This window comes from Copadichromis virginalis, linkage group LG13 (genome assembly GCF_057382275.1).
Source record: "Copadichromis virginalis isolate Kocher_CV1m ecotype Utaka linkage group LG13, C_Virginalis_male_GT1.1, whole genome shotgun sequence".
NCBI classification, from domain to species: Eukaryota; Metazoa; Chordata; class Actinopteri; order Cichliformes; family Cichlidae; genus Copadichromis; species Copadichromis virginalis.
The window spans coordinates 15,029,819-15,054,175 of NC_140630.1; positions in this window are offsets into that span (position 1 = coordinate 15,029,819).

The following is a 24,357-nucleotide window of genomic DNA, read 5'->3' on the forward strand; positions in this document are numbered from 1 at the left end:
TGCATTTTATTCATTTAAGTGACAAATGTAATGATGTATCGCTATTTGAAGTCGATGCAAAAATATATATTTGGATAGTACATATTTTATTTATTTAGTATTTTTTATTCATCAAAATGCCATAGTTACTTGAATATCTCAATATCTTAGAATGAAAAGCTGGATAACCATGTATCACCCTCCACCTCTACTGGCTAATATGAGTAAAAGGTGGTCCTACAATTACATTTATAATCCTGTCTGTGTGTAATGATACTGCTTATCATTACTGCTTATCAAAAGTTTGGTTATCAAGGGGAATTCATAGACAGTGAGCAGCATTTCTCTGGCTGAAAATAATTTGTTGATGTCAGACGACCAGTTCTCAAGGTAAAAGAGAGTTCAGCCTGGCACTAGCAAAGTAAACCTCAGATTATAATAAAATAACACTGAAGGATATCACTCGCCAAAACCTGTCTTCTCACACAAATCTTAGTACATTAACAAATTAAATGTTCCAGGAAGGAACCAACATTATAGTTCAAACATTATGCCCTAACAATTTTAAACTGGTGAATTAAAAACAAAGAAACGTTTCTGTGCGGTTGCTAAAAAGGAGAAAATAAGCAAACGCCTTTTTTTAACCAAGATTTTATCACATTTCTGGTCAAACATCTTGGATTTTAGAATACAAGTCTATCAAAAAGGAATGGTGGTGTGCAAAGCAGACCTGAGAAGAAGACCTACAGATGTACACAAATATGATGTCAAGTGAGTAACACTGTTAACCCATTTGAGCTGGATGAGTAAACAGGCACAAGTATTTGTTAATGCTTTCCAATTATTTTGTAATTATTTTTATAGCTTGTTGTGCTGCCCCGTGTGGCTAAATAATCATTTTGTGCAAGTTTAAGAATGTATTCATTTTAAGTTTCCAATGCAAGAACATTTTTCTCATTTATTTAGTTGCATTCTATTACTGTGTTTCAAGTTTCCCTGTTCCGATCAGCTTTTTTGTAATCAACATTTTACATCCTCACCGTGTACTGTATGAAACTAAAACACTTTATACTGTAACACACTTTGTCTTCTGCCTGAAGCATTAAAGACAACTCCATTAGAGACCTATTTGGATGCAATTCTTTGCATTGCTTGTGTTGAATTTAAAACTCAACTATAATACTCGTATGAAAAAACTCGTGAATAAATGGAGGATCACATTTAATTTGGTGTTTTACAAAAGTGCCAACACTGTCATTGCAAACTACTGGAGCAAAAAGAATTGGTTGTGCAGAGTTGTTCGGGCTGAGAGTGCAAACATGGTATAAGAGTCTGGTGGGCATTCATAATTTCCAAAGTTTAAACTGTCTCCTGTAGGGCCAGAGGCTGAGTCTTATCGGGGATGACACGACTTTTACTCTCTGGATCCCCCGACTGCTCACTGTTATTAACTCTAATGCTTAACATTTTTTTTACTCACTATTGAGAGGAAAACCCACCAGTTATGCCGCATAGTGGTTACAAAGCATGGATATTTGCAACAAGGGTATATGTTCATACCCATTACACGATCACTCGTCATCACAGCAGATCTGATGGAAGTGCTGTGATAGAAGTGAGCATTGTGAGGGGGCAACTTATGGCTGCAGTGTTTCACGCTGCTTTCTCCCTCCCTTGTGGGACAGAAGCTTAAAGCTTGAATCAAAGGATCTTCCCCCTGCGTCCCGGCTCTTCTGTGCTGCTCTCCCTCTCTGTTGGGTGGCTTTCACCACAATGAGATGGAAATGTGACACAGTTAGGTGGGACTCCTGCCTGGGCCTGTACTGAGGAGTAGAGGTGTGTGTGACATATTTCCAGCGACTCCTAGCTGCTCCCAGAACAGCTGCTGAGGACTGTTATGACAGCTTTCCACTGAGAGCACAGGAATCCATCTTCTCTCCACGACACTTCTATTCCAGTTCAGTCACTCTCATTTTTCCTTTTTCCACAGTTTTTGCAATGCTGTCATTCAAGCAACCTAGATTAGGTTTGGGGTGAGCTGAAAAAGTGGCGGAAAACATTACTTTTCTTTTCTTTCCTGTTTTTTTCTTTTTTTTGAATAACACTTGGCAGGTGTAATTACTCAGTTCTGCAAAACGCATTTCCTGAATGCTCACGCTACCTAATGACAGATATTAGAAAAGCATCCTTTGATCTTGTATTGTCTCTAACCATCCTTTCATGAGACTTTTGACAGCGTTATCAAATCAGAGATAATGCCTTTGGACAAATCAGGGATCAGATGGAGACATAAAAGGCAAAACAAAACTCTGTTTCCTTGTTTCTTTTTAGTTCGTGCCATCGTACAGTATTTAATTTAATATACTGGGTTAAAAATACATATTTTGTACTTTCTATGAACTCTAGAAAGGTAGAGAGGCATGCAGATGAGTTCCAAATGGTTCACCTACGCTGAATAATTTCAAAACAGGCACCTGTTTATCCTGGCTTTGCTCTGCAATACCAGCAGAAAACCAGAAGGAGACACGTTTTCTGAACAGCAGCTTATGCATAAAGCTCTGCTGCCAGACACAAAATGTAAAAGTAAAAATTAAAATCCTCAAAAAAAGTCTAGAAAACAAAGAGAATAGGATTTTGCCTGTGTTGCCTGTGAGTCATTCAGAGGCGGCAAAGCAAATTTTTAGTTCTTTTAATAATCTCTCTGAAACAGATGCCATTCATGTTCCGCTGATATTGTCTAGCTGTGGGTTAAAGGCTGTAATATTCATGGGATGTTGCTTATATATGAGTGCAGATGAGTGAAGAAGTAGGCAGCAAAGCAGTGAACCGCAGGGCAGTGAGGCAGGCTCACAGCCAGAGAGTGAACAGAGTGAAGATTTGTTTTCAATCAGGGGAAGAAACTTGACTCAAAAGTTTGACATGGCAACCAGTGGCATACACACACAAATCATATTAATGTACTGCAGTTTTATATGAGTCCATTTTAGAACCATAGCAATGAGGAGCAACGTCGGAGGGGTAATGAAAAAAAAAGTTGTGACCATTATAAGTAAGTCAAAAGCAATTACACTAATCATGCAAAAGGTTTCCACTTGCCTAATATTGTGTTGGCTCCCCTTTGCTGCCAAAGCAGCCCTGACCACTCGAGACATGGACTCCACCAGACCTCTGATGGTGTGCTGTGGTATCTGGCACCAAAATGTTGGTAAAAGAGCCTTTAAGTGCTATAAGTTGCGAGGTGTGGCCTCCAAGGATCAGACTAGTTTGTCCAGCACATCCCACAGATGCACCACTGGATTGAAATCTGGAGAAATTTCAGGATGGAGAACACCGGAAACTTGCTGTACCCCTCAAACCATTCCTGAAACTTTTTTGCTTTGTGCAGGATACAGTTATCCCATTGAAAAAGGGCATGGGGATATCTTTCAATGAACATGGTCTGGTTCACCATCACTCCTTCCTTGGACCGTGTTTGATAGATACTGACCACTGCAAACTGGGAATACCCCACAAGAACAGTTTTGGAGATGCTCTAGCTTCTAGCCATCATAATTTTCCCTCGTCAGACTCCCTTAAATTCTTGCCCTTGCCCATTTTTCCTGCTTATATCTCGACAACTTTGAAAACTAGATGTTCACTTGCTCCCTAATAAATCCCACCCACTAATAAATGCCTCGATGAAAAGATAATTAGTATTATTTACAGTGCATTTTGGTCCCATCCTGCAACAGATTGGACAAAAAAAGCAATATTGTGTTTTAAAAGTCAACTTAAAACTATCAACAGTAAATAAGAGCAAGGTTGAGCAATAAAACAACTGCACAGCTTCCTAGGAGCGTGTTATTGTTTAATACTGGAATGTTAATATATTTAGCCTGCTAATATCTAGATATTTCTCTTGCTAACAAATTTTATGGCGCTCCTCAGAACCTCTTCCCAACCTTTTCTTGTTCCTTATATAAATTAGACAGCACCCAATTCAATTTTATTGCTTGGCGGAAACGAATTCCCCATAACTCTGCAAATAAAACAGAACAAGTCTTGTTCAGTCGTCTTGTATTATTAAATATACAGTAATATAAAAAAACGTTTTTACTGTTAGAGCTGGAGTGAGAAGACTTTTGTTTTATCCTCAGGGGATAGTGAACAACAATAAAATAGAAATAATGTTAATGTGTTATAATGCTCTAAAACCTTCTTGTAAAAGCTTTACATAAATGCATTATGCTAAAGTTTCATTTGTCGACTTGTCGATTTGGTTACTTGTTGTTACCGTAATGGATTGTATAAGGGGGGAGAAACTTCAGTGAAGGCGCATATGTGTCCCAGGTTTACGTGCTACACTGCTAGTTACGTTTATTGAATGTAATCTATAAATCCTGCTTAAATACAGATGGCAAGAGCTGTGACTGCTGATTGTAGCACATATTTTCATGTGACACATAGTAGCATGCATATAAATGATTGTAGCTTGTGCAGTGGAAAGAATCCGGTGAGTATGCATGGAAATGTGGCTTGTGGTGAATTTTGCTGGACAGAAAGCACTCTCTCGCTGCTGGATAAAGAAAGATAAAGGTTACACTGGAGAGCAATTTGTGCTGTGCAGAGAACCAAATTAAAATGTGGTTTTGGGTGACCTTCCGGTCAGGTGAGCATGAGGCAATACTTAGGCAGCTGATTCTAAATACTGCTCGAGCAGGGGCAGATCAGACTCTGTCTAAAGCCTTTCTAAGCTCCAAACTCTCAAATCACCACTTCTCAACCAGCAGACCACAGTGCGTGGCCTCTCTGGCTCTTTTTGGCTTATGTGTATGTATTTCTGCCACTTTGTTCTGAGCTTTTATGCCTCACACCATTAGCAAGCCACCTCATTCTCCCCCTTTCTTTCTCACCCTCTCCCACTGTTTCCTGCACACGCCAGCAGGATTTAGATACCCTATGTATTATGGATGGGAAAAATAAACAGAATGCGCCAGCCATTTATATGACACACTTGTGAGATCACAGGACAGGAGCGATTAGAGTGGTCAAATAAAGCTTCAGTGGGGGATGGAAGAAAGAGGGAAAAAATACTGAGCTAGAGCCTGTCTTTTAAATCTTCTTCATTTTTTCTGACGCTTCCCTCCGCATGTCGTCTAGTAACCAATTACATTAAGCCACCACTCCCATTCGTACTGGAGGTCTATTAAAGTGGGCCTTAATGTAATAGAGGACTTATGTATGTGTTGTTGAGATAATTATTCCTCTCATTGAGGGCGATTGCACCTTCATCAAGCACAGCCAGGCTCGAAGGACCTCCCTATGCACAAGTATATTAAAACAGCAGCACATATGACGCTGTCATGCTCTACACCATTATGCTTAAGAGAATAATCCTATCCAGAATTAGAAGGGGTAACTTTACTATTGAGTGGTCTCCAATCTAATGAGTCTGCTAGTCTGTAATATTTAAAAATCATTTAGGCTGTCGATTATGTTGGCTTGGCTTCTCTCCTTGAGGCAGTGTAAGACAGGTGTAAAAATAATGTAGACGCGCATACTCCATCAGCAGAAATGACTCTAATTAGAGCTGCAAGCAGAGATGATAAAGCTCTTGCACATGGCATAGCACAATGTGATATAAAAGGGTTTAAATCAGGACATTTAAATATTACACCAGAACTTGTTTAAGACTTGTATACACTTAAAAACAACTTAAATTGGGCCCTTTTTAAATTTTTTTTTAACATTTTGTTGGTTATATCACTTGCAGAGAACAAAACGCAAACTTTTTGTTGTCCATAGTACATTCACATTACAACAATGTTTACAATGCTAAACAATAACATTTTGCTTAGGTGCAATTCAGGATTTTAGCATCGATCTGCATGCTGGCGATTGGGGGTGTTATGGAAATCTTTTTTTTTTCTGTGCTCAAAGTTTCCGGTTTGGTTATGTTGGATAAATCACATTTGTAGATTCTAGTTGCCTCACTCTCTCTTTTTCTGTTGGGCAATGAGAGACATTTGGAAACAAGCTGTTACATATTCTGTGCACAGATTATGATTTCAATTTTTTTTTCACATTTTTCATTTTATTAAAATGAAGCTACAAAAAATAATAGACACTCTTAAACTCAATGGATTTAGGCATGTAGACCTGCTGAAGTTCAAACCGAGTATCAGAATGTAGAAGAAAGGTGACTTGGAACATGAAACGATTGTTGATTCCAGTTGAGCCGATGGGAGGATTTCAACAACTGATAATTTACTGGGACTTTCCCACACAACCATCTCTAGTTAGTTATATCCAGTAGGCAGCCACTCCTGTCAGCTATAAACAGGAAATGGAGGTTACATTGGAAAAACATTTTTCTGGTCTGATGAATCCCAATTTCTGCTGCAACATTCAAATGGTAGGGTATGGTAGGGATATTTTCCTTAGGAGCCCTCAGTAGCACCTGAACATCATTTAAGCACTACAGCCTACATGAGTATTGTTGCTGACCATGTTCATCCTTGTATGACCACACCCATCTCCTGATAGCCATTTCCAGCAGGATAAAGTGCCATGTATTTCGGTAGTTTGTTTATTTAGGACAGTGCATGTTAATGAACATAAATGTAAAAAAATTTTTTACATGAATGTAAACATACCAGATTATAGCCAAGGGCTAATTTCCATCTGTTGTTGAAGATGGCAGTGACTTCCCTTTACTCAAAGCCTCCACAGTCACCAGATCTCAATCCAACACAACACTTTTGGGATTTGATGGAACAGGAGATTCACATCATGGATGTGCAGTGGACAAATCTCTAACAACTTACTGAAGCTATCATGGGAATACAGACCAAAAGCTCTGAACACTGTTTCCAGTAACATGTTAAATTTATGCCATGAAGAATTAAGGCAGTTTTAAAAGCAAAAGGGCGTCCAACTGGGTGAGGTGTAACAAAAAAAAAAGTTTCTGGTGAGTAAATATTGAAATATTGTTCGCAATCTCACTACATATTGAATATTTAGTGAGATTCTGGATAAGACACTGGTCATAAATACTGTGAAAGCAGAGCATTTATGACCAGTGTCGTTATTACAATTTGTTTAGCTTCCAATTCTCTGGATTTTTTTATCAGTATTGTTTTTAGCAAACAAAACACTTGTTGTATTGTATCATGTTCTATGAAGAAATGTAGCTTATGCTGGACTTTCTCTTTCCTTATGTTTATGGATTACGAGAGCTCGAGTTGTCTCATTACATGAATGCACGTAAACATGAAGCTGAACAAGGCTGTAGTTGCAGGAAAATATGTCATAGCTTTATATCCAGCATATAGTTGGCTTGTAGTAAAAGAACACAGATCATGGAAATTTGGGAAGAAAAAAAAAAGTTTGTCAGATTTGTACTTTTTCACCCTGTTGCTAAAGCTTAGTTGGAAAGTTTGCCAGGTCAGCCTACTGGTGCCTAAGGTAATCTATTATGAGCAGCAGATGCAATATAATTATAGAAGTCTCAGCACTTCATTTGTTAGCCTTGATACTGTACACAGTTCAGCCAGCAATATTTTTTTTAAATAATTTGTAGTGACACACCATCAAAAACAGCAAAGAGACTGACAAATTAAACAGAGCACCTCTACAAGAGGCACACAAAAACACCTTTCATATCATGTTCAAAAGTTCATAATATCAAAGGGCATTGGCTGATGATAAGATACCCAGGAAATGTGAAGGCCTGCAGAGAAAATTACACCTATCCCAACAGCAATATCTTGGCCAAAATGAAAGTGATAAGTGTGTAACCTAGGTGGAAATAAAGCTATGAATATATCAGTGTGTTGGGGTGCAATTTTTCTGATTGTCCAAGTGAATCTAAAGCTTGTGCTTCCACCATTATTGATATATATAGAAAAAGACACGTATGACCTCGATTTGCTAGATATGGGTACAGTGTGATGGATCAGACAAGACAAAACAACAATCAGTAAGATGCCACTGCCGCTGCTGCAAAGTCTATACTCTTTGTGAAAGTCTGCAGCTCCTCTGTATCTCAGTAGACACTTCATCTGGTATCACAGACTCTGTTGTCACTTTACTGGTTTGCCGAAAAGGAAATTCGACTGCTGTTCCATCCTAGAGTATCAGACAGGAATCACACTGTGTTTAAAAAAATACAAAATGTTCTAGTTTGTGCGTTTGAGTGTGTGTGCCCTTCATACAGTAAATATGAACAAAACCTGGAAATAGCCAGGTAATTTGCCATCATCATGTTGAAAATTTAAAACACTTCTTCCACAACCCCACTGCTTTCACCAGTTTAATTTCACATCACACTCGTGAAGGGACCAAAAGAAGTACAAGTGGACAAATTGCCTATTTTCTTCTGTATCTCACCTACTTATGCCCTCCAATTATACGAAGGATCAAGATTATCCTGCACACAAATGTTCATTTTGACTGAGACACGGAACCATTTTTATAAGTACCAAGTGCAGTGTTTCCTGTCAGCGGTATGACAAATAGCACTCAGGGGTCTTCAGATGCACCAACTTTCCAAAGTTGGATAAAGATGAATTCAAGTTCTCATTTATGCATAATTCATTATCATTATTCTTTCTATCCTGTCAGTCGGCAATGTGTTTGAGTTCAAGGGCAAAGATGAAATGATAGTACAAAGGGGTTGGATAACTCACAGTGGTAAAATGGCATTATATCTCTTCCTTAATGTTTAATCAACGCTGTCACTGAGCCCACACAAGGCTCAGTCAGACTACTCAATTTCAATGACTCTGCCGTGTGTGTGTGTGTTTGTGTCAGCGCACAGAATTGTGTATGTGACCAGCTTAGAAGCTAACATTCTTTCTGAAATGTCCTAGAAACTTTTCCTGCCATCACTGTGTTTCCAGTGCAGAATGAGAGCTGAAAATCACCAATTAAAATGTCAATGCTAAAACCAGCAGTCAGGACAATGACAGACTTTCATCACACTGATGCAGTGTGCTCCACATACATATTTCATAATTGCTTTACCAGTTAAATTAATGAATTTCCTCCTTTCATCTAAAGCAACTTCGACCAAACCTGGTCATCACATTAATGTGACTGTGAAACTGGACCAGTGAAAATTTTCATTATTACAATTGGCTGAAAACACTGCATCCTTCTATTAAGAACTGCTTGCCACTTTCAGAGGCTTTTAATTGTGTGCAGCAGAGGCTAACAAAATCATGTGAAATAAGAAGATGAACAAGCTCTCAGAGCTTTTCAAGAAAAACCTTTTAAAAATGTTGTTTACACCCATTTATCATAGTAAACACCACAGCTCACTGACAGCTTTGTTTTTATCCTTCTTCTAGTTTTGGCTTAAACTTCAATAATTTTCAAAAATAACAAGCCTGCAACAGGAAATTCACTCTTTATTTTGAAACTGGAACAGAAATGGTTAACTATGCTCTGGAAAAAAGTCAGGACGTTGATTTTTTTTTTCACAGATGTAGATGGAACAATAATAACGATGACGTGATTAGATTTAGATTTTAGATTATTGCGGTACAATACTCCATACACCAGGAGTTGACAGCAAATTTGATGCCATCGCATTTGATTTTGCGCTATTTTGCATTAGTAGTTAAGTTGCAACTGTTGGCAACAGTGCAGGGTATAAAGAGTAGCTGCATAGTGGTAGAGATTGGGTTGGAAGGGATTTTTTTTCCACTGCTTCTTAGTCGCATTGCATGGATGCTTCCATCCAGAATCCCTGGGATCAAGACTGAATGAGAGTTGCAATGGTTGGTTGGTTGGTTTGCAGAGCACTGAACAAAAGGCGTTCATAAGGTGGTTGAGAAAACTGACACCGCGCCTCATCTGGAAGACTTCAGTCTTGTTCATGTCATCCTTCAGCATGATCGAGAACTCAGAACAATGCAAAAACATAGTAATAAAAATTGCAATATGTACTCACATTTGTGTTTGTGGTGGGATGTTACAACTGAGGAGGAACATGAAGGGAGTGACGTAAGCTAACTACGCTCTGAGATGAAGACAGATGTGAGAAGACAGTCGGGACAGACGAGGAGAGGAAGGAGAGAGGTTAGATTTAAAGGGAAGGACTGCTCAGTGATGCTTGATAAACTTCAAATTTAAAGTTTACATGTGATGTTAGAATTTTAATTATATATTGGACAGATTATGTGTTTTGATAAATTCTGTATTCTGTAATTCCTGATCACAGTCTGAACACAAAGGAAATCTACTGAAGCTCACATTAGAAATTACTGCTTGAGTTGTTAGTATTTTCCCAATACTGAGCCACAACAGCAGATCTTATATTCTTTCACTGCTTGTATCCTATATAACATATTCAAACTAAGTACATTCCTTGGAGTTAGAATTTAGATTCGAATAATATTTGTATTCATATGTACTAAAATGCTATTATTATGATAATATAGCAGAAGATTCAGTTATTTTTGCACAAAAAGTATTAGTAGAATTGGCCTCCAAGGAGCTACTTTTATTTTCTTACTCTGAGTACATTTCAGAGCCTGTACTTTTTCACTTTTACTTGAGTGAAAAAGCTGCTTCAGCACTTCAGCTTTTAGCGGAGTATTTTTTTTTTTAAACCCAGGTATCTGTACTTCTACTTAATACAGAAAGTCTGCACTGGTACTTTTACCACCTCTGATCACCCACATAGTGTAAATCTTCTATATGCATAGTTTCTTTACTCAGAAAGGACTTGTTCAGGGGATTCCACTTCTATAACTGGCTGCCCCTCCACATAGGCCAACCCAGGCAATAGTCATTGGTAATGACTGCACCAGTCAAGACTGCTAGTCCCTTGGACCTGGACCTTTAAGCAAGACACAAAAAAATGATGTATGAATCAAACCCGGTTACCAAAGGCCACAATTTATTCAATTTATTTGTTGTGTACTGCTGGAGAAGCTTTTTTATTGGTTTAAAACTACATTTGGGGTGGTGACCTAGCATTGAAATCACAATGGAACCACAGAAAATGCAAAACTTGTCACATGACAATGCATCCACCATTATCAAAGTGTTTCATCCTTTATGTTTGAACTTATTGTCTTATACGTGATAGTTTTTACCAACCAAAGATGTTCTGGATTTTGGCTCTTGAATTTTGTTTACTCTTGTATATGAAGACAATCAAGATGTAGTATGCTGTGAGCTCAATTCTTTCAATATAGAGGTTGTTGCTGTCTCCAAAATCAGACTGTGCCAGTGGTGATTTGGCCATCTCCTTACCCAATTTAGCTTTTATACTCAGATCAATAATAATAATAAAAAATAATAAGAAGAGGACTGGTAAACTGCAAATATCAGGATATTTTACATTAGAATCTAGTAGTGTGCAATATTGCAAATTTTAGTATCGATCCTGGAATGTAAATGTGCCTGTTTATAAAGCACTATAAAACACAATTAAAGTTCAGGATGGGCCACCTGCGGAACTTAGAGGATAGAAACAAAGTATCCATCCTGTCACAATAGTATCAATCCAATAACAATACCAGCATTGGTATCGATACTATCAATTACTGGATCGATCTGCCAGCCTCTAGTAGAATCCATCCCCACATCTTTCATTTAGTTTGGCAGCTTGTTAAGAAGTTTTGTAAGGCTAGTTGGTGAACTCATTGCTGGCAAATCCCATTCAGATACAATACCACTCTCTTCTCTCTGTGTTTACTTCAACTTGGAGAACTATTTTATTTTTTTATAAAAAGTTGTTGAAATGGTAAAAGCTTGCTAGCGGAACATATCACATATGCAAATGCACCATCAGCTTCTTTCTTATAAATGATGAATGATCTTCACTTATTTAGTACTTTTTAAGTTCTTCACAGCTCTTTACAGTGTAACTATCATTACACACTAACAGCAGCAGAGTGGCCATGCCTGTAGTTAGAAGTAACTTGAGGTTAAGTGCCTTGTCCTCACAACAAACCCACTCTACCACCTGAACCACATTACATAATAACTGTCTGCAAACCACTGTCTGTCGAATAGTTTGTATTCCAGCAGACGAAGGTCAAACAAAAGTGAATGGTTAGATTGGCAATAATTTTAAAAGCTTCCTCCATTTTCACCCACCGTCCCCTTAAAGGTCAACATTTTTTAAATGAGTGACACAGCAGAAACTTACCTTGCTTATCCAAATTTACCAATGTAGAACCTGATGCAAAATAATTTGCATTAGTTTAAATCTTCCCCATTGAGCACATCCAATGTCTGAGTGGACTTCATTAGAATTAACTGAAATTGTAGTTCCCTGTTTGATCATGCCCCAAGCCAATCACCTTAAAGCTAAAAAAAGACCTAACATCAGGAACATCAAGAACACATTGTCTCTCCCAAATTATTACAAATTGTTACATAATGATGCTTGGACTCCTTCCTGTCACATTTAAACTCACCTTTAGCTCATTTCTGACACGCAGGATAACAGATGAGAAAGAATAAAAACTGATACAAATCTGCATTTAGAGAGAGGTGTAACTCCTATTTGGGACCAATATTCTTACACTATATACATACATATGATATACCTGTGTACCACTGACAGAAGCGTAAACTTTCATCATATTCGACAAAATATTATTCCAATTCAAGAAAAACACTATTACGCCTGTCTTCAATCATATACACAGTCCAGAAACTGATAAACACTTTGAAATAAAAAGGGTTGGGCCAGCCTTGAAAAACACGAGTTATTTATTCTGCTTCCTTTGTGCTTTGGAGTCCTTTGCAGTGCTGTAGCAGCAAGGAAGACAGTCTAGCTTTGGTCAGAATAAAAGCTGTTATGGTAAACTGGTGAAATGTCAGCAATGCCAGCTCTTCTTGAAAGAGAACTTCACAGCCACAACAAAAGGCTCCGCGGCGTTCGCTGACTGACTGTGTGCTATATACTGACTCTGCAGGTACTCTAGACCCATGTGACACCACACAAGCAACACCACTATACAACACCCTATAAATTTTACATTGAATTTACATTTCATGAGACACTGAAATTCATCTATCTGCATTATGCACAATAGCAATCTCGCCCAGTGTGCTACAAAATAAACAATAGAGTGTCTTTACATTGTTTGTTAAATTTACCTGTATTTGTGTTAACTCAGTAATAACATGATTTATTTTAGTTTGTGATTTCCATTTACTGTTTGATGTACACAGTAATATATCTAATATATAATTTTGGCTATGTACAGTGCATGATTAATAAGAGCACCAAATAATAATCTCATTTACTCAGCTAAAAATAATATTTAGATCTCTGGAGATCTGCCAGGGATGCAAAACTGCTGCTTCTGCTGTTCGATTATGTTGTGTTTTTACATTTTATTAGCTGTCCTAATCAATATTTTTATATTAACAAATTGTTCATTAAAAAATGAAATATCTAGCTTGAACTCTGTCTTTGGAGGTTCAGTAACAGTCTTTCGGTTCATCGCCACGCTCTCTCTCATCAAACCCATTCCTAGCTCAGCAGCTGCAGGTAGCTCTTTTCAGAAATAAACCCAGTGTGCGCTACTTGTACATCCCTGAACAGCAGAGAATGTTTGCTTCTCATTGGGGGAGCTTTTAGCAGCTAAAGAGGTGGATATTTCCCTGAGGAGTTGTTGGTGAGCAAACCAGAAGTATAAGCAGAATAAATATTGGGCTTAGAGCCATCAGGTGTCAACTGATCTGAACAAACTCAAATGTGCTGCTCAGCAATGGGGTCAGTTCAGCTATGAAATGGGTCCCATTCCAAAAAAAATTGTAATGTCACGTTTGTCGAAGAGAAAATGATATTTTCACTGTTTGTGACACGCATATTTGATTACTTATAACAGTTAAATACTTGATTTCTCAAAACTGAACCCTTGTTGAATTTGTGGTATCACTAAAAACATTTTAAAAGGTCTGCAAACACAAGTGTAAACGAGTAAGACAAGCTAAAAAAAAAATCACATTCTTTCTTTTCACAGTTGACTAATTCTTTTCATTTTCAACCTGAGAAAACAACGTTTATTGAAAATATAATATTTTCAGTCAGCCAGTATCATTACGTTGTTGGGGCAGATTCAATTTTCTTTATCTTTGATGTTGAAGTCGATTTATACTTCGCATCGTCTTGTAATCATGAGCACGTCAGTGTATCTCTCAAGTGAATAAAGCCAGTACTGGCCCAAAGCTTATTTGAATGCGCGGTGTCCCTCTGTTGCAGACTTTTAAGATTTCCAAATAGGAAGTCATTACCTTTGACGAGAAAATATCACTATCATTTTCTTTTCAAAGCAGTCCCCTGAATGCAAAACAAACAAGCCACAGCGTCACGATACACACGGCGTCATGGGAAGAGAAGATTATGTTCTCTTGACAAGTCTTATTTAGACGTGTGCACTAGAACACATTAGGCTCTTTATTTACTCCCTCTCAAGACATTACAAACACTTTGTGGCCCAGAGTGCCTGCTGGATCTATGCAGTGTTGATGCACGGTTTGAAATTCTGTGCTGGAAGTGTGTCCAATTTTCATTTCAAATTACATAATTGCCGATTTGAGGATACACGTGTAAACAACATTATCTTTGGGGTTTTTTAAGTGCATGTGACCATTAATTCCACATCACAGCCTCTTAAAATGATCAAAAAAAATATCACTGATTATAAGATGTTAGATTTGCCAGATTAATCGTGCATGAAAATCTCCCACGCTCTTCAAAAGGGTGGGAGGAAGGAGAGACGGGAGGGGTTTAAACCAGGCAGATCCCATACTGCTTCTGTTTAATGTCATGTAAAGTACATGCATCTGAGTGGAAGCAAATAATCTACTACTACAAGAAGCGCCTCTGGCAGCAGACCACTCTCCTGGTAACAGATAGCACTGGAGTGTTCAAATAGCAGTCAGGAGTGTAGCAGGAGTAAAATCCTTTCCTGTGGTGTCTAATAGCATAAGTCCTACCAACACCAACATGGGAGGGAGTCGGGGGCAAAGGTGATTCCGCCTCCCGTGTTATCAGAACCGCAGTGACAGATCTCCAGCAGATGCGTGCCCGGAATATAAAAATAGACTGGATTTAATGATTGTGGCACACTTCCAAAATTGTGTCTCTCTCTGTGTCTATGAACTGTGAAAGTTATCAGACTGAGCGAGAGGTGTTCTCTCCTGCACCCCAAGTCAATTTATGTCTCAAGTCAGGGCCTTTACAGATCAAGCTGTTTGATCCGGCTCGGCTGGCTCTGGCGTCTGCTCCTGAGCAGCTCTGGCCTATTGACCAAGACAGCTGTATCGCCCCCACCGGCCCGCTTTAACCTCCTAAGACCCGAACTCTTCCACGGCATGTATTTTTAATTTCTCTTTGATATTTGGTCACATTGGGGCCCGATGAATGTAAAAACAAAGGATTGCCAGATTTTTCTTTAATCTTATTTTTGTTTTTAAGAAAAATATGAGGATATTGGTTTAAAATCTTGATAGCACAGTAGCAGTATAATGTCCTCGTAAATGGATATCAGGCCCTTGTAGAGCAAAATTGAGTATTTTGGTCTAAATAACCCAAAATGTGATGCCCACATATGTGGACGCCAGGTCCCAGGAGGTTAAAATTTCCAGTTTGGGAAAAAGCTTCATCTCTGGAAATAAGAACATGTCAACAGTGATTCATGTCAAAAAAGCAATTGTCCCCGTGTACCTGATGAGCTTGTGTGTTTGTGAGACTGCAAGTTGAAACTGAAAGTTTTTTCTATGTGTGTGACTTAAATTCTGCCTCATGTTGTTACCGAAACACTGATATATACTAAGTTTTGTATTGTTTTTGTATTGTTGTGTTTACCAAAGCTTTAGCTCACTTAAATATCCAAGAAACTATATTGTCTCTAATGATATAAATATGAATATAATCACATGTTACCTCAGGTTAACTTAACTTACCAGCAAGAAAAAAAAAAGTCAACTCAATTAGTTTCAGTTTGTATTTATACAGCACCAAATCACAACAACAGTCTCCTCAAGATGCTTTATGTTGTAAGGTAAAGACGATATGATGATAAAGGAGTAAAATCCCAACAATGATACAACCCCCTATGAGCAAGCACTTGGCAACAGTGGGAAGGAAAAACTCCCTTTTAACAGGAAGGAATCTCCAGTAAAACCATGCTCAGTTCAGGACAGACATCTACTACACCTGATTTGGGGTGAGGGGAGGGAGACAGGACAATAGACAACCTGTGGAAGATATAAAGTGCAATGCAATGATTTTTGAGGATGTACGTCAAGCTGTTGTTAATCTGTACAAATACTTCTTAGAGTCATTTTAAACTTGATTATGCTGATGGAATAACAAAAACTTATAGTGTACTAGTTGCAAAGTGAAATTATAATTATCAAAATTGCAGGGAATGTAACAAAAACAGAGGACAGCTTAGATGCTTATATGGGAATGACATGAGTTTTATTGCTGCTGCTTTATAGATGGCCAAATTTAGATGCTAAAGAAACTGAATTTTTAGAAATTGTGCTTTTTTCAAATTGATGTATTGTAGCAGAAAGCCAATAATATGCTGACAGCAGACTAGAAGTCTTTGAAAGTTTGACAATGGATAACAAGAGATTTCAGCGTAATTTGTTTGGATCGATATGAATGACAGAATTCAAACAGTCAAACAAGGAATCTGAGATGAGAAACATGCCTTTATCTATTTGATATAATTGCCTTCCAAGATTAAAAGTAGTGTACTTTGTCTTGTATTTTCATCTATTTGTTCATTCCCTTGCCTTCCCCAGCTGCACTTAGGCCTACAAACTGTACTCCCTCATTTTTTGTACAGAAGCCAAGATTGCTGATCCCACTGCAGTTTTTTTAGGCAGACCTTTTGGCTTTGTGACAGAAGGGAAAGCACTGGTGGAATTAACAACGGCTCAGATAAATTAGGCTATGACGGTAAACCAGCCTCCACAATAGCAGGACCTCCCCTAAGCCATCATTAATACACATGTCAAAATCTGGCGTGAAACAAGTCTGAAGTAGCGGCTCAGGAGCAGCCTTTGAAGAAGCAAAGCATTCTGGTTATTGTAGGATTTCTCTCCTTCTGCTGATAGTGACCACCCCAATTCTTTTTGGCCCTGTTCTTGCCTTTTTTTTCCAGTTACTTTTTTAAAAACTTTCTATACTCACAGTCTAGTTTTATGACATACACAAACAGTGACATTACTCTGTAAGGAAGAAACACCTTCCACAGAAACCTTCAGTGCGGCTCAGATTAGATGGGAATTTGGATTGAAGATAATGAGTTACGCCAATCATGATTCTCTGTGATGGACAAAACAACAACAACAAAATAACAGTTATAATATGATTGCTGTAGTTGTTATTATAGCATAATTATGGCAATTACATGTCATCTGCCTTGCATTACTTCAATTTAGCACTACGATGAATCTGCGTTGTTTTTAGCTTGCTAATTGCTTTTGTAACAATATATCGTTCCCGTGCGTGGGTACAGCAGTCACAATGTCAAGACAACAAGTGGTAACAAATTCAAGTAACTCGGTCTTTCAAAAGTGAAAGTAGTACTTCGAACACGGACATCAAGTGAAATGAGTTTCAGAAGGTTGAATCTGTTTTGCTGCTGCAGACAGAAGATGAGAGAAAATTTGTTTTTGTATGCATTTTCGTGCTTTAGTGATGCATCGCAGGAGGCCTTGGCATAGATTGAACTTAACATGAATTCCTGATGATCAAAGGGATGAAAGCTAAAGTGAAAGCTCCTGTGCTTTAATACACCGTTTGAACATTCACAACATTTCCAGTAAATTAGCATATTGTTTGGTCATTTGAATAATCAGACAAGGACCTGGTAAATAGATCTTTTGTTATGCTGTTACTTCAGTGCTTGGAACTAATGTGGAAACTTTTAGTGTCACTACTGTTTTGGGTGAGGACACTACACGGTTGTCTTATGGATACTTTTGAAAGTCACTTTCTTGAATACCTAGTCCACATTTAGATCAAATAGAGAGAAAAAAATCTTAATGAGTCTCTAAATGTAACTAATGATGAAGGTCTCCTAACATCTGCATGGGTTTATTAATGTACTGACCCAGATTACTCAACAAAATAGACTTTGTATCAAATCTTAACTGTACAGGTGTAAGTTTGTCATTTTTGAGCACAGCATAAATACGGCATTGGCATTTTTTTTCTTTAAATGGTCATATCGATAATAATAATATTAACAATAATATGCAGTTTCTCTGCTCTTCTCTTTGTATGATGCCAGTGGAGGGTTTGGCACACAGCACCTACCTGCTCTTCAAACCTCTTAGCTACAAGGGGGAGCCAGTGAGAATATTGATGAAGAAGAAGTTGGCTTTAACCTCCTAAGATCCGAACTCTTCCACGGCATGCATTTTCATTTCTTATTCATATTTGGTCACATTGGGGCCCGATGAATGTAAAAACAAAGAATTACCCGATTTTTTTTTAACCTTTTTTTGTTTTTAAGAAAAATATGAGGATATTGGTTTAAAATTTTGATAAAACAGTAGCAGTATAATGTCCTCGTAAGTGGATATCAGGCCCTTGTAGAGCAAAATTGAGTATTTTGGTCTAAATAACCCAAAATGTGATGTCCAGATATGTGGACGCCAGGTCCTAGGAGATTAAGGGAGAATAGGCTTAGTATAATTGTGAAATAATCATGCAAACCTACTCTAATTAATTATAAGAATGAATAAATTGTGAAGCTGGAAATAAGCAGAATAGGTAACCTCTAAAGCTGCAGTAAACTGGTAGCTGGCTAATGGTTCAATCACTCTAGAGTAAAAACAGGATGGCAAACTCCTTCATGGAAGAATGGAAAAATGGTGCTTGCCCAGTTATTACATTGTACTTTATTTATTTATTTATCTTAACTTTCAGTGGTTCCGCCGACCCCTTTTCATAGCGATTGCACAGATTTCTTTGAGGGAGGCAACCTGTCTCAAAACAACTGTGGTCCACCTTGGATCACTCTTAGACAAACTGGCAAAGGTTTTCAAAAAACATTTTTATATAAATGCAAAGAGATTGCCAACAAATTGCGATCCCTATTCTCTCTTTACAATAGGGAACTTGACTCAACAGACTGTTGCTATATATAAGTTTCTGGAGTGGCTTTATACAGTTAAAATGATGTCCTGCAGCAATTACATCTCTACTTTTGGAGAAATTTGAAATTTCTGTTTCAAATTTATGGGATTCTGAATGTTATTGGGTAACGTGGGTCTCTGTGTATGTAGATGGAAGCAGATTTGTGATTTTGACTGATTTGTCATAGTTAATCACCATAATATCACATATTATCAGGTTACTTTTGGCCCAATCCACGGTCATTGTCGCACATTTCTATTGCACTGTTGCGTCTGCACTGTCTTGTGTCTGTATCGTACCAAAACAAAGGTGTTGCACTGCCTTTGTTTTGGTATTTTTTTGCAATTTTTGCACCCTTTTTAAGTAGTGCTGTGTTGATTGTCTGTTATATGTATGTATGTATGTATGTATGTAGCACCATGGTCACACACTGTGTACTGTACCACTGCATGTGCTTGAAATGACAATAAAGCCACTTGACTTGGTTGACTTGACTTGATAATTTTAACATAAAATGGCCTCATTCGATCATAAAGTGATAGTAAACTGATATCAGACTGACTCCACATTGTTGCTATTATATTCCCATTTTAAGCACCAAAGTTGCTTTGAAGACAGTAATGCGGGTGGTTGCAGACCTGATCACTGTTTTCAAAGCAACAATTTCAAAGGCAGTGAGAGTTCATAGTAACCAGTCACAATATTTTTTGGCTGTGTCACAGTCTCGAGCCACTGTTTTCCCTAGTGTGACTGCAGATTGATAGGATTCACTGCTTCTGAAGTGAGTCATTGAACTGAACCATTTTAACTGGAACATTTTTGATAGAGTAACCTGACAAATTATATGGGTCTCTGTGCTGTTAAACTTACTATTACATCATCTAAAAAGTGCTCCCGTGTCGGCAAATGAAATTCTAGTATATTATTTGTATCTTACTTATCACTAATTAGCAGGTATCTGTGTCCATGGAAGCAGCTCGATACCCGTGGTTGCTGGCATTAGCTGATAACTTAACACTTCACCCTCACGTCTAAATAATGTGCGCTGTGGTTGTAGAAAAAAGACAACACAAGCCTTCAAATGAGAGGCTGCACAAACACCCGAAGAGGTGAAGTGGAAAAGTAAGATTTTAGTTGAACAGCACAAATATAAATTAACCATGCATCCCAGGTAATGAAGCCGTCATTATTCATAATATCTCCGGGTATATAGAGGTAGGAGACTATGTTAAATAATTCTTTAGGAAAAAACTTTTCCAAGTATCTCACCTCTCCATATTTAACACAGTTAGATCATGCTGGAGGAAAGCCTACAGTAGGCTACGTTTGGAGTATATATGACGAGAATGAAATTGTATAAGAAATAGAGGCAATACTCATCTGCCTAGTGATTGCAGGGCAGACTGACATTTTGATTTCTTTCCTGCAAGTTTGATGTTAATGATTTTGCTTTGGATGGGGGACCTTCATAGTGTCTGAGCCATATGAGTGCAATTTCCGTCCTGGGGATGAAAGCACATCGATTGCCCTCTGATGGTTTTTATGGGGGGCTGCTTTCATCCAGACTGAGACATTATTGAACTGCGCTCACCATTAATGCAGGGCTGATTCTGTGTAACTATATCAACAGGAGTCCGGCAAACATTCATTATGCTATACTTGTATGATGTAGCTACTATACTCCTGCACAAGTGTTTTTGAGCCCCTATGCAAATATCAAAGTGAAGTGGGATAATTTCATTTTCCCACAATGGAACACAGACCTCATATGATCCAGTGAATAAAGACTACAGGAAGTCGGGCAGCCACCCACCCATGATAGGCATAAAAATGAGCTTTTTATTCTCTGTAATTGATTAATATTGCAATTAGACTTTGCAGCCAGCAAACCCTTCTGCATTCACATTAGGGAATTTTATCCCTGCTGGTGTGCAATAGGGAGGATGCTGCTGGAAGCCTTTCTGCCTTTATGAATCCCTCTCTCAGTGTCTGCTTGGATTAAGGAATCATCCACAGCTGCTTCTACTGCACTGATGGGGTTTATGCTCGGGTTAAACGCTGAAATGTGCTCAAGTGATTCACTTATAGTCCAAACCTTACTGAACTGACCCACAAAGACACAGAGGAATGCAGCTGTCTAAATGAATACGTCTAGACAAAAGCTACTTGTGAATATATCACACACATGCCATAAATCTGCCTCTGTTTGGTTAGTATTGCTACAGTGGCTCCCAAATAGATTCAGGGGTTATTTTCATTTAAGATTATGTTTAGATGAAGCACAAAGGCACATTTTTCCCTTATTTTAGATCTACTATCTATATCAGTTATAGTTCAAGGTACCTCATTAAAAGCATCAAATCACTATTCTAAAACAGTAAAATACAACTAGCTAGCTAACTAGAATTATGGATTCAGTGTACTAGTTACTGTTTGACCATCGCCTTCATTAATTTGTGTTTATATGAGATAACATGAGGTGGTATAAAATATATAAATGTTTTAATTTAACTCTTAAGTGTGTAATGTGTGTTTGTTGCTTTGAAATCACAATCTAGCCATTTTTAACCACCTTGCTACTATTATAAACAGTTTTACTAAAGTTTGCACCCTCAAGATGAAAAATCCCAATGTTCCTACTATCTAAACCAGTGAAAGGTGATATTAAGTACCCAACACCAGACTGCACTGTCTGCATATTTACCTGCAGGGAAGGTATTGACCTCTGCTCTTTTTACTTAATTTACTGACAAATTATGGAGCATAGAGGCCTCACCTTTGCACTCTAAATTAGCACAGCAGGAGGTGAGCTAAAGGGCATAACTGTGCTATAAACATAAACCCATATGCATGTCAAAGAGGTCCAATTAGGTCCTTCCTCAGTGTGTGGCTGTATGCAAAATGGGCCCAGCTGTTGCAGAAAGTATACAACTCTTTCCTAAATAATGACCAGGAATCAGATGTCAACACTGCCACAAAAACAATGCCGCACATTATCCCCAGTGCTGTTTCCTCTTGTTGATCTGAGACCTGCTTATCCCCTCGCTCCTTCACCTAATGGTCTTGAGTTAAGGAAGCAAAACTCATTGTTGGTCCAACCTGCACAAGTAACACAAAAGCCATGTTACACACACCCACCCACAGGACACTTGCATCTCATCCAATTTGCAGTTTTGTTATTTAGCCTGCTCACTCCTCTCTTTTTCTTTCTCTTTTTCTTCCTCAACTAAGACTCACAATCCCTTCAGATCTCAAGAGGCTTAATCAGTGTCTGTGTCAGACTACTTCACGGCAGCCTTTGGCAACGGATATTATCCATCTTTCCCTTCTAACAAATCTGTCGGTCCACTCAACGGGAAATGAAACTTCTCCTTTCTACAGGCATGCAAACTGTTTGTCTGAGGCAACGCCCAAAAAAAGAAAAAAAGATTTAAAAGGAGCAAAACATGAATTCAACATGAAATACTCAACGGTGAGAGCTCAGAGGTGATGTGACAGTGCCAAAGCTTTCACAAGAAGGAATATCAGGAATAAAATATTGGTTTCAAATTCACAATATATGCAAAGGGGTAACCAACCAGGGGAAAGCTTGCTTTGATTTGACTCAATTTGCATAAACCCTCCCAACTATGCTTTTAATAAGTGATCTTCACCCAGGGAGTTGCCGGTGCATAACAGATTAGCATATTCCAGACAACATAACCACCGGTTGGTTTAGGGGAAAAAAGAAGAAGAAAGAAAACAAAAAAGAGAAAGAGAGAAGGAAAAAGAAAAGGAAAAGGAAAAAACTGGTACGAGGGCAAATCGGAGGAATAGCAAGAGGGAATGAGGGGGGGCAATGTACCAAACAGACTTGTTTGCTTTGGATTTCATTTTCAGTAATACAGCAATAAACAGCTACTGCTAGAGAAATAACCACCTCTTATGACTCCCCTGCTAATTTGCTAATGGCTGGGTTGATTCATAGTGCCCCCTAGTGGTTCAAAAGAAGTTGGCTTCTGTTATGCTGAGGGAGATGGTTGATTAGGAAACTAAATGTATGCAACAGTAGAGATTAATAGTTGCTGAGGGGAGAAATTGACTGGGGAGGAGGAGGAATATTAGAAAACATACAGCCAAGATTCAACCTGATATTAAAATAAGACTTTATTCCTTTTAGGAGCAAATATCTATAGATTTTAAAATATGTTTTAAATGCTGCAATATTTGAATAATACACTGAAACGGTCTGTTGCATATATGATGAATGAGGGACGTTTCTGAAGAGGACCTCTGAGGGAACAGACTGCTACGTGATCATTTCTTTACACACTAGAGGGGGCTAGATCATTGGGAGCAAGTCGCATTAAATATGAGCTGATTGTGATTACAGAAAGTGTTGTGGTTATGTTTTTCAGCCACATTTTTACACAGCCTCTCGCTCTGTGACCTGCAGAGAGACAAATTTGCAATTATTCCTGGTCATACAGAATAGATCAACAGCTACATCAGTGTGAACTGAATATGATAAAAATGGGGTCAAGTTAATCCTCCTCCCATCATATTACCCTTGAGAATGGGCTGACATTGACTGTTGGCTGAAATAATGACAAAATAAAAGATGTAGCGCAGTGGGTCCACACTTCAGTGGCTGGGATAAGCTGGAAAGCCAGTTAATTTGCTGCAACTTTAATTTGCATGTATTTGAAAAGACAGAAACTAATTGGTATTAGATAGTTGTGTGTTGATAGAGGAGGACTGTCAGAATATTGGCAGGAATGGGAACACAGGGTCCATTGTTTAATTGCCTTCCAGAGGGAACAAAATCTCATTAAGTGACACAACAAAAATTGAGTTAATGATAAATTCCAGTCTAAAAAGACAACAGCGGGACATCATTTTCTGATTTTGAATACATATTTTGTAAGAGATCCAAAGGAAAAACAGTTCCAGCATGAGATGCTGATATCATTCCTGTTGTGATGAGTTTACTAAGCTCGCATGATTGTGTTGCAGTTTCTTTCACAGATGTGTTTCGTTCAAGACGCTTGTCATGCACACACCAATCATGAATTACTTCGTATCAAAACAGAATATTTAATGCATGCAGAATACCCACCATAGTTCTTGTATAAAGACACGGGAACCAATGCATTTATGTTGAAGCCATAGCTGGACGGTGAAATGCATCTCTGCAGTGTGAAATGCACTTTGTGCTGCTTCCCAATTTTCCAGTGACAGAATTGACAAAGCTAAGCAACAGGGAGTAAGATGGG